The 17393-nt window shown below is 51.6% G+C and overlaps 1 pseudogene; it reads left to right on the forward strand.

The window, feature by feature from the left end:
* Window positions 1–11990: 11990 nt before the first annotated feature.
* On the forward strand, window positions 11991–17307 carry LOC140846088 (protein Shroom1-like; annotated as a pseudogene).
* The last annotated feature ends 86 nt before the right edge of the window (window positions 17308–17393 follow it).

Genomic DNA, 17393 nt, shown 5'->3' on the forward strand with positions numbered 1-17393 from the left:
GACCGGCCATGCCCACAGCAGCCATGCAGAGCTGCTCTGCAGCCCCCGGGGCCACACTCAGAGGCCCCGTCAGCATGTAGCTGCACAGCACAAGCCGCTAGGGGGCGCTGTTATCACAGGAAGGGAAGGTGACAGACAAGCAGAAAGGGACTTTGTTCTCCGAGCTGTCACATGCACCAACTGCCTATGACTACCTCTGTCGCCATGAAAAGGCAAAACAGTTTGATACAGACAAGAATAACCCAGACATCCCCTGAGAGGGAATGTGGGGAGAGAGATTTAACCAATCTTCCTGAAAAAGAATTCAAAATAAAGGTCATACCTATGCTGATGGAGCTGCAGAGAAATATGCAAGAGCTAACGCATCAGTTGAGAAGGAGAATACAGAAATAAAACAATCTCTGGAAGGACTTAAAAGCAGAATGGATGAAGTGCAACAGGCTGTTAATGGAATAGAAATCAGAGAACAGGAACACAGAGAAGCTGACGCAGAGGGATAAAAAGATCTTGAGGAATGAACGAACATTAAGAGAACTGTGTGACCAAACGGAACAATATCTGCATTATAGGGGTACCAGAAGAAGAAGAGAGACAAAAAGGGATAGAAAGTGTATTGAAATAATTGCTGAGAACATCCCCAATCTGGGGGAGGAAATAGTCGCTCAGACCACTGAAGCAACAGAACTCCCAACAGGAGGGACCTGCCCTTTGATTTTATGTTTGTCAGGGAAATCTTGTTTTTGTTTTTATAATAAATGTTTATGCCTTTGAACCAGGAGTTTGCCTGCCTTTTTCTCCTATGCTGCTTTATCCTGTTTCCTGAGTAGCTAGTTTTGAGACTGTGTAAGAACTGACAGAGAATCGCCAGCCACATCAAGACCAAGGGGCAGAACTGCATCTTCTTGGCCCCAGAGATGCTGTGGGACATCCCTTTTGCCTTCTTGCCTGACAGTTGCTTCTTCCAGGGAAAGAGTAGCTCTGAACACCCAAATCTGGCTAGATTTTCCTCCTGCCTAACACTGGCTTCCCAGTATGGAAAGGTATTTTGGTTTTATATCAGTAACTTTGCAGTTTCAAGCTACAGTAAGAGCTCTGTCTGACTCACTCAAAAAGGAATGTATTGGAAGGAGGTCTGGTAGTTCACAGAACTGATCAGAAGGCAGGAGAACTGGGCTATGAAAATAGGAACCAACGGAGGCTGAGTAGCAAGAGCAGCTTAGAACCCCCACTGTCATTATACCCCCCAGGCTCCTGATAGTTTCTCACCTGCATCTCTGTGTCACTCACACGAGAGTCCAGTCCTTGGCAGGAGCATCAGATTGTCAAACCCAAGTCTCAGGTCTGCACTGTGTCTGGCTGGCTTTTAAAATGGGAGGAGGAGCTCTGTCTCCCCAAGACCTATTTACTATGGGGATCCCCCAATGAAGAAGGTGTTTAGATGTCCACAGCAATCCTCTTGAAGTAATAAGCAAAGTTTAGGAGAGGATCTACCAACAGCCTGAGCAGCACCCATGGGAGACCTCTGGTGTATAAGCCAACCCTCAGGGACAGCACTGGGGCTGGGGGTTAGTTGAGATGATAGTCCACACAGGAGAAGCCCAAGTGAGGAATAATCATGCTAATTGATGCTGTTTATTGAAGGCCCGCTGTGAGCTGCCTCTGAATGTATGTGATGAAATCTCATTTAATCATTACCTGGTAAATATGCAGTAGTTCCCCTTTTTTGTACATGATGAAATGGATTTCAGGAAGGCTGGGATATCTCCAGGGTCATACAGCTACTGCCATTCACACTGAGGTCTGAGAGGCTATGTAGTCACACTCTTTTTTTTTCACTGGGATGGTCTTCCTGTACCCTAATTGGAGAATACCTCTTTCTCTCTGTTCCACAATGGGGAGTCTATGAATCCATCTCTGCCCCTTCCAGGCAATTGCAGTTAGTGCTATTTGCCCCAGAATTCCTTTAGTGTCACCTAATAAAAAGACATAGTCTCTCTTCATCTTGCTAGATGATTTGCTAGGACATCAAAAGAGCTGCCTACTGGACTGTGTGTGTGTGTGTGTGTGTGTGTGACATTCATTCCTAGCAGTGTCCTAAAAAGGCCGGGACCATGATGGATGCCAGAGATATTCACCCACAGATTTTAGAGCCAAGTCTCCTCGATGTGAAAAACTGACCAGATGTATCAGGTAAAACCAGCAGAATCGTCTAGGTGAATGTTAAGGACATGCATTATTGGCTTCCAGAGCCAATGACCAAAATTCACCCCACATGCATATGGCATGATGTGACCCAGTCCTGCACCAAGTCCACCACATGGCTTCTGTGTGCAGCCCTGGGCCCAGAGCTCTAGAATCGGATTGTTCCCTCATTGATAAGACTGATCAGGTGACTCTTTGGCAAGTAAGCAGAGAATTGGGAGATTTAGCCCAAATAGAAGAACACTTTAAGGAGAGAGGCTTTATAGACCATGTCATCCCTTTGTTGGGGCCTTAAAGCAGGGGCAGTCTAACCCATTCCTGGGCTTGAGCCAGCTGTTGCCCTCTCTGGGAGATGCTGCTGGAGGTCTTGTTCACAGTTTGAGTTTCTTTCTGTTCTTGAGAACCAAAAGGACGTTTAGGTGACACTCTGTCTGGGTCCCAGGAGAAGCAAACCAGAGGTGCAAAGTGGAAAAGTTCACTTGACCACCACTTACCTGTCCTGGGTCCACAGGAGTAGGAAATGAGGAGAGAGGCATATATCCACACCTCTCACGTAACCTCTCTTGTCCAAGGATGTGTGGGTCACAACTAAATGAGGGAAGACCAGCAGGATGGAATGGTCCCAGGCCTCCGACTTGGGACCAGGCTATAGGAGAAAAGCTAAGATATTATGGGCAAAGCCAAAGGAGACTGGGGTGTCACCCAGAGTCTGTAGGGAAAGGGTGGTGGTAAGTGTACTTGATAGGAATGTGACAGGCCAGCATTCCTTCCCAGGAACAGCTGATCTGAAGAGGAACTTTGGTTAATCCCTGGGACCACCAATTTCTACCCAACCTTGCCTGGAGATCTTGCCTGTCAGAAGTCCCCACAGGAGAGGGTGAGCTCCATTCTCCCTGTACTTTCTTCCTGTGGCTGCCTTCTTATAAAGCCTTGTCTTTGGGTAAGTGTGGGGAATACACTGCATAACTGAAAAGCAAACAAAATATGCTCCAAGGGAACATGTGCGATTTAAGTAGACATTTATGTAAGTACTGATTTATGCTTTGCTGGATTTCAAAAATAACATGATTTTGTTGAAAGATTTCTCATCTCTAATGTATTTTAACCAATACATGACCATCTCTGAATTAAGACAGCTATGTAGCTGCTGTCTAAAAGAAAGATACATCCTTTACTTCAACCATGGTTTATAGATTAACTGCTACCACAAACAAAGTCAAAAGACACAGACGTGGGAAAATATTTGCCCCACATAGAGAAAAAAAATTACCTCCCTTAATATATAAAGAGATCTTATGAATCAATAAGAAAATGACAAATGGCCTAATAGATAAATGGGCAAAGGAAATGGACAGATCACAGAAATTAACACAAATGGCTTTTAAATGCACAAAATGATGTGTAATTTCATTTATTAAAAAAATGTAAATTAAAACAATGAGATACTATTTTCACCTTTCAGACTTCAGAGATAAAGTTTGACAGTGCACTGTTTTAGTGAGGATGTAGAAAAGTGGGTACTCATATATTTATGGGAATGTAAATTGGTATAACTTCTTTGTAAGAGATTTCACAAGATCAACCAAAATTAAAAATTTGCATACCCTGTCACAGTTATCTATTACTGTGTAACAGACTACCCCAAAACTTAGCGGCTTACACATTCACAATTATTTGGCTCATGGTTTTGAGGTTCAGAAATTGAGGAAGGACTGGGTTGGGCAGTTCTCTGATCAATATGGTGTCAGCTGGGGTGACTGACACAGGAGGACCCACTTCCAATTCATCTTGTAGGAATTTATCATATAGACTTCCAAATGTGAGCAAAGATATATGATCAAGGCCATTTATTATAGAATTAGTAATAGCAAAAAACTGAATTAACCCAAATGTCCAAAAGGGGATTAGGTTAAATAATCCAGCGTATTTATGCCCATGCAATGTATAGCTACGCTCCTGTTAAAATGAATGATACACCTCTGTGTACTGACAGTTAATGAGCTCCAAGATAAAACTTCAAATAAAAAATCAAGGTGTACCTTGAAAATGTACCTATAGTAAGAAATGTTTTTATAAGCCATCTGCAATAAAGCTCTGGAAACCATATATGAAATTTAGCTCAGGCACATGCTGGACTGCTGGCACACAGAGAGAAGGAAGTCTTGATTGGGGTCTTGCTGCAGCTCATTTCTCATCTTCCCAACTCAGTTTCTAGTCCTGTTCAAACTGAAGTCCAAATCCTACTTTCTCAGGAAGCCTGCATGGATGTCCACAACTTGTAGCTATTTTCACCTGTCATATGAAAATAGCCTTTGGAACCAACCACCAGGGGGTCAAATTTTGCCTCTACTGCTTATGAGCTGTTTGACCTTGACAAGATATTTAAATTCTCCATGTCTCAGTTTTCTCACTTGTGAAATGGGGTTACAATGATACCTATTTCTCAGGAATAACAAGGTTGAAAAGATAAGTAGAGCACTTAGCCCAGTGCTCTAAACAAAGGTGGTCTGTAGTATGCAAACCATTGTTACATCAAATCACCGAAATCCACCAGAGAGAATGAGAATCAGAGCAAGAAACCACAGGGGTTAGTGAGGTGGGCAGTTGCTTTGGTACGGTTTCAGTAGTTCAGATTATAAGTGCCAAACCATGTGGAGTGGGCTTTGAAACAAGTCTCCCAGGCCTGGGAAAGTACTGAACTACAGAGGGGCACGGGCATCTTTTTATATAGCATGAAACATGACATATGTGCATGTCTCCACCCTCACCACAGCCTGTTCCCCACCACCACCACTAAAGGAGACTCCAAATTTGCGGGAGTTCCTTACCCTTCCGTTCCTCCAAGAGTCTCTGGGCTTTTGTAATAAAGAGATAGGAAATGCCAATGCCCTCCAGTCAAAGACCCCCAGGCACACGCCTGTGGTTGAACAAACCGGGTGTACGGCAGTCAGAGTGAACACACAGCATGGAGAACCATGGGGCATTTCAGGAAGAGGGCATTAGAAAGGACTTAGAAGATTTGGGCCTGTGTTAGTGACTTTGGAGAGAGTGAGAAGGACTTTTCTCGGTGTTTGATGCCATCGGGAAGCAAGTGTGATCCTATGATTGGTTATATTAATACATCTTATTTAAAAAGAGCAAAGCTAATGCTGCAATTGGTACAGAAACAGTAGTCTCTCATGTTAGCCAGGACAGCAAGCAATATGTTTGGTCATTTCTGTGACTTGGACAATGTTCATGGTTTGTGTTCAAAATCGTGGGAGTCCAGCTCCAGCGTAGGGGTGGGATGCCCGAAAGTGCAGGACGGAGTCGACCTGTGGAGAGACAGGACGTGGAGTCAGATGGAGGTGGTCTTTCGACAAAGTACCGATGACAGCTTTATTTATACCATTTTTCACAAGGATATGATTATTTTTTATTGTTCTGTAGATTAATTGATATAGGCAGTTGATTAATAGGTATAGGCAAGCTTTTCCTTTCTTTTTCTTTCTAATCTATTCATGGTTGGTCAAGTGTTAGATAGGTGATTGTTTTTCTGTTCCTTGACCGAAACTTTTCCTATCAACATGGACTCTATTGTGTTTAAAGTTTCTATGCAATGCAGTTTCTAAGTAGTGCATGTGACCGTAGGAGCGTGCAGTATGTAGCAGCAACTATGGAGTCTATCAGCTCAGGGTGAAATACAGGTCACCTAGTGCCACAGTTAGCTAGGATTCTTTCCCACAAAAATATTCTTAGCAGCTTTAATGAATTTATAATCAATCTATCTTTACCTTATACCCCTTTATAGGTCACAGTAGGCAGCAAACTAAATTTCCCCTTCTTATCTACATTTCTCTTTCTTCTGTGTGGATACCAAAATCTCCCTGACATATGCTACACAGGTCTCCATGACTCCACTACTGCAGGGACTAAACAAGTTCTTACATGGTGAACAATGCAAGGGCATTCATATCATAGAAACTGTTTCTGTTTTAACTACAAACCTTAAACCATAAACAATCACATCAAATATCATGTATGATTATTCATTTGATTTTTATACTTTATATGTGATTCTAATAAAATGTTGATGTGGTAGGTAGATGCAAGATACAGATAGAAAGCATGATTTAGAACTAAGAAGGCAGGTGTAGATGATCAGGTTTGTGCCTACAGACCACATATTAATCCAAGCTGAACAAGGGCAACAAAATATCCACGGGTGTAGACCATTTCTCTCAGAACTGGGGGGCTGAGGTTCTAAGCCTCACCTCTGTTGGCCCCCATTTTCTCACCTGATGGCCCCCCTGCGACTGTGCCTGTCTTAGGTTGTTCCTCCCTTGAGGAATCTTACCAGTCTCTGGCTAACCAGCCATCTTACGGGGCCATACAGGGAGATGTAAAGCTGGTAAGTGAGAGAGAAGTAATATTTGAAAAGGTTATTTTTTCACTTCTTTGCAGATTTATGCTCCATGGCTTCTATGCCCAGCACTTGTCTTGAGGTATCTTTACTTCCTGGAAAATTATGGTATTTGGTAATCTCACAGATAAGGCACAAAGTCCAGTAAATGACTGTAATTAGGAAAGAAGAAAAAAAAACTATAGAAGTAGCAGAGGGAAGAAAACATGAGAAGATGTGTCAGACGGGGTTACTCTATTCAACATTCTCTCATAACTCTATTTCTAGAAAACTTTCCATCACTAGTGTCACTAGCATTGTAATAATAAAAAAGGGGGGTAATCTCAGTGGAAATGGGGTGGTCAATGTTTGACTGACTAACAGTAGGTTTCGGTACTTTATGCCAAGATCGCCATTGGGCCCCTGGGTGTTCCATTCTTCAGGAGCACTGTCCTGAAAAGTTCCTGGGAAACTTATGTTCTCATCCTTTCCACACTGCTCAGCAAAGGTTAGTTAACCCTTAGCAAAAAATGCAGGTAAAAGCAAAGCCAATAGTATAATAGAAAAAGCAAAATCAAGGTGGGTAATAGGGGGAGTCGGCTGGGAAAGCCCCTGCTTTGTGAGGGTGTTCTTCCAGCTTGAGCTTTGCTACACAGCTTGAGTAGCATGGCTCCCAGCAAAATATGATTACAGAGTGGTCTTATTTTTGCAAGCACGGTGCAGCATCCTTGCAGCTGCGCTTGTCTGATGTAATGTCCCATGGAATTGTTTGTGCGCAACAGGAGAACTCCAAGGCCTTGGCTATGGATGTCAGGTCAGCTCCTAGCAACACCAAGGTCTAGCTGATAGTACGGGCCAACTTCCAGATGTCAGGGGCTGCTTTTCTCTTTCTCAAGAGAGGAGGCGAGGAGAGACGAGGGTGGGCGGGATTTCAGTTTTCTGAAAATTAGGTAGAGAGTTTGTATAGTGTATGCACAGGCAGTAACAGGGCAGGAAGGCGGAGTAGGTTAATATGAATTGATAAGACCCTGTGTCTGCTTCATGGTTTTCAAGAAATATGTTTTTTTAATATAAAAGTTTAAATATAAATTAAAAACTTGAGCAATTTTGAATTGGCTTCTTGGTTGCTGCGTTGTGTTCCACATGACCAATCATGTGGATCAGGATCTTAAAGGGTAGGCTTTGAAAGCCAGGAGATGCTGAGCTATTGTCTTAGAGTCCAGAGCCAGGGCTCCAGCTGAAGCTGATGCCTGGGTCCCCATGTGTTTGAAGAAGTAACAGAGCCAGTCGGGCACCAATCAGAAGCCAGGCTCAGGTACCCACTGTCTCTATCCCCTGAGGATCCAAGGAGACAGAGTTTCCTAGGCTCTCAGTGTCCCCAGAAACTGGCAGCCCTGACACCCACCTCAGTTCTGGGCCCTGCTTAATGTCCCAGCAAACCTCATCAGCCAAGGATGCCAAGGTGGGGGACACGGTCCCTGCTCCCGGGCATGCTGATTCTACGGGAGAGTGAGGGCATCCCACACCATCAGCAGAGAACTAGCCAGGACTCATAGGATAGAGTTTTGGGAAGTGGGGTCCAGGAGGCTGAGGACACGGCAGAGAGGAAAGCACCGTCGTAGGTGAATTCAGAGCACTCTTTGAGGTCTGAAGATCCCCAAATGCCAGGAAGACAGAGCCAAACTCTAAGGCGGAAGAGAACCCTCTCCAAGCCATAGCAGATACGCATTCGTCCAGCACCCAAGAGCCTCGTGAAAGCAGCTGGAATGAACACCCAACAGCGCCCTCCCCTTCCCATCCGGCTCCCTGGGTCAGGTGGCTGGTCCGAAGGGCCTAGAGTATGCGGGGTAGGGAGAGGGATGGAAAGAGAGGCCTCAAAAATGGGAGTGCAAGGGTTGGAAGGGTTTTGGAAACGGAGCAGCTGGAGGGAGAGCTGGTCAAGGGGTGCAGAGGTATCAGGAGGGTCTGTTTCCTTGGCCAGGCTTGAAAAGAATGGGGTGGCCGTCTGGAGCCTCTCGGGGTCCGGGCCGACACCTGCGCTGGGGACTTGCGCGGCCGGCCGGCGCCGGAGGCGGGCGCGGGGGCCGAGGCCGCCCTCCTCCCCATCCTCTCCCGCTCCCCATGCCGGGAGCCACAGCTCTGTGCCGGCGGGGGAACCGGTGAGCGGCCACCTCTGGGCCCGCCGTTGGCAGCGCCGCCGCCCCCGCCCCCGGGACTGGACGTGCGCCCCCCCTACCCCCCGCGGCGGCCGGAGGCTCGGGTGGGGTCTGGCGCCGGAGCCCGGGGCCCTGATGTCATGGCGCGCGCCGGGCTTCCCGCCGCGCGTCCCGGCCGGGCGGGATCGCAGGTACGCGACGAGGCGGGGCGCCTGGCAGTGCGGGCCGGGCTGCGGGGTCCGGGGCGCCGCACGGTCCCGAGGTGCTGGACGCGGCGCCGAGTCCGGGCCGCGCGAGCGGGGTCGCGGCCTGCGTTCCCAGAGGGCTCGGGGCCCCGCCGGACGGCCGGGCTGCGGGGGGCGCTCCGGGGGACCTCCCAACGCGCCCATCCCCCCGGTCGCGCCCTTCGGCCCTCCCATCGCGCTGTCCCCTACTGTCACCTCTTTCCCCGACGGTGAACCCAGCACGAAAGGCCGAGAAGTGCCCCGCGCCGCGGCCATCGGCCCTCCTGGCGGCCCCAGGCACTGCTGTCCCGCCGCCCCGCGTGCCTCTGCCGCCCCCTGCGGTGGCCAGGCCGGAGCCCCTCTCCTCCCTCGGCCGCCTTGCCTCTCAGCTTGAAGCCCCAGGTATGTGGTCCTCCTCACCACGTACATATGCGGCCAGCATCTCGAATTTTCTGCGCGCGGCACAGAGCGAGAGCCTCTGGACACTCTGCATGTGGGCTGGAGTGATGCTGCACGGGGTGCGGGACCAGCGGTGACAGGACGGGAGAACGGGGGCGCCCGGAGGGGACTGGGAGAGCCGTGGGACTTCCCCAAATGCCGGTCTGGGCCCAGAAACTCTAGAGTGGCGGGGAGACTGCAGTGCAGATAGCGTCCCCACAGTAAGCCTCCAACTTGAGGGAAGACCATCCGTGAGAGGTGGCAACCCCTCCACAGTTGTGATGTGGGGTGACGTGGGATGTGAGGTGGCTTTTGAAAGAGGTGTGATTTAATTTAGGATTATTCCCGATCATTTGAGGCTGTCCACCTTCCTGGTCGCCTTACCTGGATATGCTCCCATTGCTTTGATGTAGTTTTACCCACTTGGTCCAACCTCTTTGCTGAGGTCTAGACCCACATCCCAAATTCCCAGCTGCTGCCAGACTTGCCACAAGCAGTGCCAAGCCCACAGCCCCCAGACCAGTTGAGCAGTGGGCCCCTTGACCAGTCCCCATCTGAGCTCCCTCCTTCCTGAAACTGGCACCTCCAACTCCCTGGCCCCCAGCTCTGAACTCTGGAGTCATTTTTGTCTCCTTTTCTTTTCTTGCTGTTTCATTGAGGGGGCAAATATATCTCAGATGCCCCCCAACACACACACACAGCACGACCCCAGTCATTGTCTAGCAGGGATTCCATGCTGGCCCCCCTGCTCTGGCGAGCTTTGGCAAAAGGCCTGAAGAGCTCTTTGAGCTCCAGCTTCTGGACCTCTGTTGTGTGCAGGAACTGGCTCTGCAGCCCAGCTCACTCAGAGCCTAACCTTACGCTAAGACACCTGGGTTTTGGCCACCACCAGCCACAGGGGTTGGCTGGACTGCATGATGCTCCCTGCAGCATCACAGTGTGAAAACTCCTTGATCTTTTTAATGAGGCCCAAAACACACTAAAGGAGTTGGACTTTCCTGGTGCATCTGGTTCTGCAAAGGGCACCAAGTAAGCATCCTACCTCGGTATCAGCCTATTGGGGCCACCAATGCAAAAGCATCCTTGAGAAAAGTAAGTGTCAATAAGAAAACAGATAGATATACACATTTTCATTATCCATTCAAGCTGTTTTTATTTGTTGACCTCAGAGTCCTTTGTTGACACAGTGACTCACAAATAAGATTTTTCGAGGCCTTTTCTGAGGAAACATCTTACTATTTGAACAGTCATCCGTGACTCTAGGTGCAGCAAGCCAACAGGGCCAGGCATGGGCGGCCTGAGCCAGGGTACGCAATGCTCCCAAGCTGGGCTCAGAAGGACAGGAGGAGAGAGCTAGTGTCTGGGCAGCTAAGGTGGGTTTCCTATAGGAAGTCACTAGGGGCTGCTACGCAGAGTAGCTTCTCATCTTCCTGAAGTCCAGAGAATGGAAACACTTTGCAAAAGAGGTCCCCCAACCCGAGTGTGAGGACCAACCTATGGGGCTGGCCTTAGTTGGCATAAAGATGCCTCCAGGTGGTCGACACCAAAATGTTCTGATCCCAGGTTGGCTGAGAAATGTTGCAGGTACACCTCTGCCTTCTAGGAAACGCTATATCCTCCCACCCCTAACTCCCTACCTGCCTGGAGCAGCAAACTGTACTGGGGCCTCAGGGAAGGGAATAGAGGGTGATCCTGGGCTCCAAATAGTGTCTGGATGGCTCACATGAGCCTGCTTTTTCAGTTCCCACCCCAGCTGCAGCTAACCCTCCTCTGCATCCCCTGCCAAACAGTTCAGGGAAGGCAAGCACATAGGCTAGAGGGAGACCCAGGTCCCCAAGACGCAAAGCTTCTCTCACCCGTGACCCAGCCACACCCACCCAACTCCTCTCGCTCCTCTCCCAGAACTAGGAAGGTACTGGTTTCTTGCCAGTCCTCCTCTAAGCTGTGCTTGTCTGATCTTTGAGTTCCTATTAATACACAAGCAATATGGTCAGTGTCCTGGTGGCAACTGCCTCACTCCTGTTCACCTCCCCAGAAAAGACTAATAGGGAGAGAAGAGTGGACAGAAGCAAAAGAGCCCTCTTCCTTCTCCACCAGAGCCACCCCTGTCTACTCCCTGCAAGTCCGCCATTCAACAAATACTTCAGCACCTGCTGCTTGCCAGGCACTAGGCTGCAGAGATGAGTAAGTGCAGTGCGTGTCCTCAGGAAGCTCAGGGGCGGGAATGGGAAGAGGGGATCACAAGCAAGCCAACAATCACAATGCAGGGTGGCCAGTGCTGTGATGGGCACTGCAGGGGTCCCTGAAGGTGAGATCTCTAAGTCTTGCTCTCTAGGAGGAGCAAGAGTAGCAGGAAGAAGAAGGGGGTGGGCCTAGACAAAAGGCAGTCTCTGAAATAGAGGCCGTATATTCTGGAACCTGCCAGTGTTTTGAAGGAGGTGGGGGTTACTTTCCCACGGTGGCGTTTGGGCCTTGCTGGAGGCTGCAGGCATCTGGGTAGAGAAGTAAACTGGCTTCAGCAGGGTTTGCTTCTAGGAAGTTGGTTCTGGCTGCAGTAAGCTTGGAGGCAGGCCCAGCTTCCAGGCAGGGCTTTGCCCCTTACCAGCTGTGTGTTCCTGGGCAAGTCATTTCCCCCTCTGAACCTCAGTGTCCACATTTGTGAAATGCAGATAGCAGTTGTGAGGACCAAGATAAATATTTATAGAAAGCACCTGGAACATAACAGGCACAGAGGGACAGCGGGAGGCTGTGAAGCTGCCCCTGCCACTGGGTCTGGGTCTTCCCGCCTCCTCTTTTGGCTCCCCTGTGACCTCAGAACTTCTTGACCATTGTTTATCAGGGAAAGATCACAGGGAGAGGCTAAGAAAGCAGCCAGGAAGAAGCCTGGGTGGGACAGGGTTGGGAGGGAAGAAGCATGGGTACACTCTCCGTGCTCCAGGAGGAGCCAGGGTAGAGGTCAGGGCCTCAGCCCAGGAGAGTCCTGGGGGTGGGGGTGGGGTGGGGGAGGCGGGGAGAATGGGCTACTCACCAATTCCTGTCCCTGAGCTAAGCTCGCTGGGTGGTCCTATGCCATCCCTGACCTAGAGGGAAATGCCAGACCTAAGGATTGTGTGCCGAGGGAGGGGATGTGTAAGCAACCTGGCTGTCCAGGTTGGAGGAGCCAGCAGGCTGTCCTGAGCCTCACCCAGAGCTCCTTAACCCTCGTGCTGTGTTCCACCGGGCCCCACGGAGCTGGCCAGCCTCAGCATTTGCCCATGGAGGCCCTGGGTCCTGGGGATGTCCGCACCTCCCCAGCCTCATCCACTCACAGCTTGGATCTGCGGCGGCTGTCTGCACGCGCTGACTCGGCCTACAGCTCCTTCTCCGCGGCCTCTGGAGGTCCCGAGCCACACACGCCGTCGCCTGGGACCGGCGTCCTTCCTTACCTCGACTGGGAGTACGTGCGCGTGGTGTGGGGCGGCCCGGCCCCCGCCACGCCCGCCGCTGTCCTGCACACATCCCCGCAGCCGCGGTACGTGGTGGGCCGCGACCCCCAGAAGTCCGGGGGACCCCCGGGCCGCTCAGCCGGCAGACCACCCCGCTGCTGTACGCGCTGACCGCGGAGGCGGAGGTTGCAGCGCGGGCCGCCGAGCCACCCAGCCCCCCGGCCTCAGGGGCCGCCTACCGCCAGCGGCTGCGGGGAGCGCAGCGGCGAGTGCTCCGGGAGACGTCCTTCCAGCGCAAGCAGCTCCGCATGAGCCCGCCAGCCCGCCGGCGGCCCTCCGCACCCGCACGGCCCCCGGCGGCGCACCCGCGCTCCGCACCGCTCAGCCACCCGGGCGGGGAAGTGGAATCGGCGCGCTCTGGGGCTTCCGCGCCACAAACTGGTGGGCGCGGAGACCTCGCCAAGCAGCAGCGGAAGTGGTGTTTCACTGAGCCAGGGAGGCTGGATCGCGTGGGTCGGGGCGGTGGTGGGTTGGTCGGGGAAGGCGGCGGCGAGGCCTGCTCCAGCTCTTGCCGTCCCAGGCCCCAGGAGCATCAGGGGTCCCAGGAGCATGGAGTACTGGCCGAGTTCGAAGGTTTGTCTGAGCCCCAGACCCTTGGCATAGAAGACCCAGATCCTGGGTCCTTAAAGCTCAGTGCTGCCTACAGGCCCCGCAGTCAGAGTCGAAGCCCTTCAGGTGAAGTCTTGGCTCCCTGGGGAGGACCAGGAGAGGGCATGCCCATTATCCAGGTATGGAAGATAGAGGGTGCAGCAGGCTTGGGGTGGGGAGCATCTGGGAGACTGAAAACTTGAGCCACATTTCATCCGTTTGCCATTCCCCCAGGCTGTTCCCCAAGGAGCAGAAACCCCCAGACCATTGTTTAAGACCACACTTTGCAGGTGAGAGAGAGAGAGAGACCACTCGGGGGGCTGAAAACTGGGAGGCAGCTTTCATAGCTCTTGCCCAGCAGGAAAGGAGAGGGCTTCCCACCTACCCTCAGTTTGAGCTTCCTTACTGTCTTTTGCAAACTACATCCCCTACTCCCCTCACAACACCCTATTGTCTCTGGTGCAGCACCAAGAGCTTCCTTCCTGGTCACTGTGGTCAGTATGGGGTCCCTGCTTCCAGAGTCCTGAATCAGAAGGAAGCCGCAGTGGCATGTCCTGCAGAGGGCCTCCAGAGCAGTCCTGCGTGTGTGCAGAGGGTCTCCGAGATCTATATGGTGTCTGCCTGGCTCCCATCCCTTCCTGATAATGAAGTTTTCCTGGAAGAAGCCCCGCTGGTCAGGATGAGGTCACTTCCAGACTCTCATGTGCCCCCAGGGCTCCCAACCAAGTGAGTTCCCTCTTGCTTCCAAGCAGAGTGAGACCTTCCCTTTCCACATGTCTACATAATGCCTGAAGGGCAGGGAACTCTCTCCTAGGTGAAGCCTGGGAACCCAGGTGGGCTGGGTGGGGGCAGGTGGCCCTTGGAAGCCTCCACTTCTCTTGGCCAGAGCTTTTTCTAATTCAATGTCTCTTCCACTTCCAGTGTACATGCCTCTGACCAGCAGTATGGAGCTGGCTTGGGCCAACGAGCTGACCATGCTGCAGTCCCACAAGAGTACTCCCTCAATGAGCACCCAGAGATTGCAGCGATAGACGACTGCTGGCAGGGGATAGATGGTTCTGTGGGTGTGTACAGGTCCTGCTATAGGCCCCCAGGAACTGCAAATGGTGACATCCCAACCTTTGACCCCACTGGACTGCTAACTACTGACCCCCACACAGCTGCAGAGAATGAGCCTTTCAAATCTTTCTCAGTTGATACCCTGGGACCTCCAGGCAATGATTCCCCAGAGACTCCCTCCCACATTGCCCTAGTTTGGGGCATTGGCCAGCCTGGTTCCAGGTCAACATGGTCCAGTCCACACCTCGAGGAACTGGTTCAGGAGCTGGCCAGACTAGATCCCTCTCTGAGTGACACTATTAACTCCTATCCCAGCCCAGAGCCACCTGTGGGGCTTCTGGATGGGCTGATTCCTTTAACTGAGGTCAGAGCTGCAATGAGGCCCGACTGTGGGGAGACTGGAGAGGAGGCTGTTGGTCCTTCCGAGTCAGGGTGAGTGAGGGGGTCACCAGGGACTCGGGATTGTCCCTGCAGTCTGGGGCAGGACAACCCAGGGAGCTCTGGCCTTGTCCCCAGCTATCTCTTTAGCTCCACCCAGCTCCTGCCAACCTCTCAGGAGGAGACAAGGCCTGAAAACCTTAGTACCCACCCTGTGCCTGACCAACCATGTGGCCAGGGTCTCCCTGAGCCAAATAACAGCATCCAAGTCAAGAAACTGAGTGTGGAAGGGCTGCTGGATGCTGGGTGGGGCAAGAGCCCAGAGTCTGTGTAAGTCTGGGCCCTGGCCCCAGCTTTAAGTACCCCGGTTCTCCCTGCAGGTGGAGCTAGCTCACCTCCTCCAAAAGATGCTGCAGGTCCTTCAGGCTGAGCAGGAACAGCTGCAGGGGGCGGCCCAGGAGTGGGCCAGGCGTGGGGCTGCTCTGGAGGCTGCAGTGGGCCAGGCCTGTGCACCCCATGAGCTAGAGCGGTTCAGCGGGTTCATGGCTGACCTAGAGCAGGTGCTTGGCCTCCTTCTGCTGCTTGGCAGTCGCCTGGACCGCGTGCGCGGTGCCCTGGCTAGGGCTGGTGCAGACTGTGACCCTGATGAACAAGTAACTAGTTCCGGCTAGGGGTTAGAGGGTGGTGATGGGCCTGCCGTCTCTGGCTGGCACCCTCGGCCCACTCACAGTGCCCTCTCCCTGTGGCTCCAGGCCTCTCTCCTGCAGCGACTGGGGCTCCTGGTGTGGCAGCAGGAAGATGCCAAGGAGCTGAAGAGGCACGTGGCACGGTGCGAGCTGGCCCTGCGGGAGGTGCTGATGCAGGCCCTGTCAGCTGCAGAGCTGCACGCCTACAGTGCCCTGCTGGCGGGCAAGGCCGCGGGCCTGGCCCAGCAGCGCAGCCTGGACGAGCGGGTCCGAGTCCTTCAGGATCAACTGGACGCCGTCAGGAGCAACCTTGGCCATCCTCCCCCACCCCGCAGGCCAACCTGGCCCCCAGGAACCCGCCCTTCCGATAAACCTCCCCTCTCCCCAGCTCCCCTCACCTAGTTACAGGCCGTGGGGGCGGGGTGGGGGTGGGGAGCATGGCGCCTGCCTCTTACCAACATGACTGGGACAGCCCCCGGTTTCCTGGCTCTTTTCCCTTGGGGAAGGAGAAGACCCAGGCCGGGTCTTCCCAGAATGCTTCTTCCAGGTCTTCTCCTGTGGCTCCACCTGGGTCTTATGGATTATTTGGTAATTAATTTATGGATTTAAAAACTAGTATTTCCCCTTTTTGTGATGAGAGGCCTGGTCAGGGTTGGTTGGAGGGAAAGAAGGCAGAGTTGTATTTCAATTTAAGTTGCAAAATGACCTTTTCTTCTCTCAGTAATGATGTGAAAAGATCTGAAGCTATCTTGTTTACCAACTATAGATCCGCACCGGGCCTGCCTAGAGCAGAAGAGGGACGGCAGTTGCTAGGAAGACTGGAGAGAATAGGCCTGGAGACAGGAGGAATCGGGGGGATGCTGGGCCCTCAACGCTACTGCCCCCATGCCCCAATTCCTAACTGTTTCAGTGACTGTCACACAACAGAAGCCTAGGCCTGGCTGGCTGAGTCCAGTTCTCCTTTGCTGTTTTTACCCAAGCCCACAGCCCCACAGTGGAAGTAGGGTACTGCTTCCCTTCAAGACTCCAGGGATAGAGAATAGGTTCAGTTACTTTGCTGCCTAATAACCCTGACAAATGTCCAGTACACTTGGATTTTCCAGTACATTCCAAAGTTCCAGTACATTCATTCCAAGACCCAGAAAGAACTTTCTTCCTCTTTCAATTATGTTATGAAAACAGAGTTTATCCAACTCTCCTTTGGAAACCCCACTGGGTCCCCCAGGCTTGAGGAGGCAGTTGGGGGTGGGAGCTGAAGCTCAGGCTTAGGGGACTTGGAGGCCTACCATGCAGGGGATGAGAACCCGGAGTGGCAGCTCCACTTGTGTGCTAGAGATGCTGATCTGGGGACAGGCTAGGGTTGGGAGTCGGGAATTAGGGGCTGGAATGGTATAAACATAAGACTCATACTCTCCTTTATTTGTGCATCAGCCCTGTGTACACAGAATCAATGTTAAGTTCTCAAATATGCATGTGAAAATCTGCTTTAGTGTTTGTAGCTGCAAGTCTAGGGACAAGAACGTTGTTCATGCAAATGTTCAGTGTATTTTTGGAAGTCGGTCACATTAAAAGGCATGTGTATGTGTATTTAAAGCCAACTGACCCCAAAATGAGAAATCTCTTGCTTCTGGGTTTGTTTTCTGAAATGTATTGTCAGTAAATGCAACTGGTTGGGAATTTAAAATGGTCGTATTCATACCAAAAGCATTAGTTCTAACATGGGACTATTGAGCACAGAACAATGCTCACATTGTTCCTTTTTATAGAAAACATATGGGGCTCCTGCTGAGGCAGTT

The sequence above is a fragment of the Manis javanica genome, chromosome 14 (assembly GCF_040802235.1).
Source record: "Manis javanica isolate MJ-LG chromosome 14, MJ_LKY, whole genome shotgun sequence".
Lineage (NCBI taxonomy): Eukaryota > Metazoa > Chordata > Mammalia > Pholidota > Manidae > Manis > Manis javanica.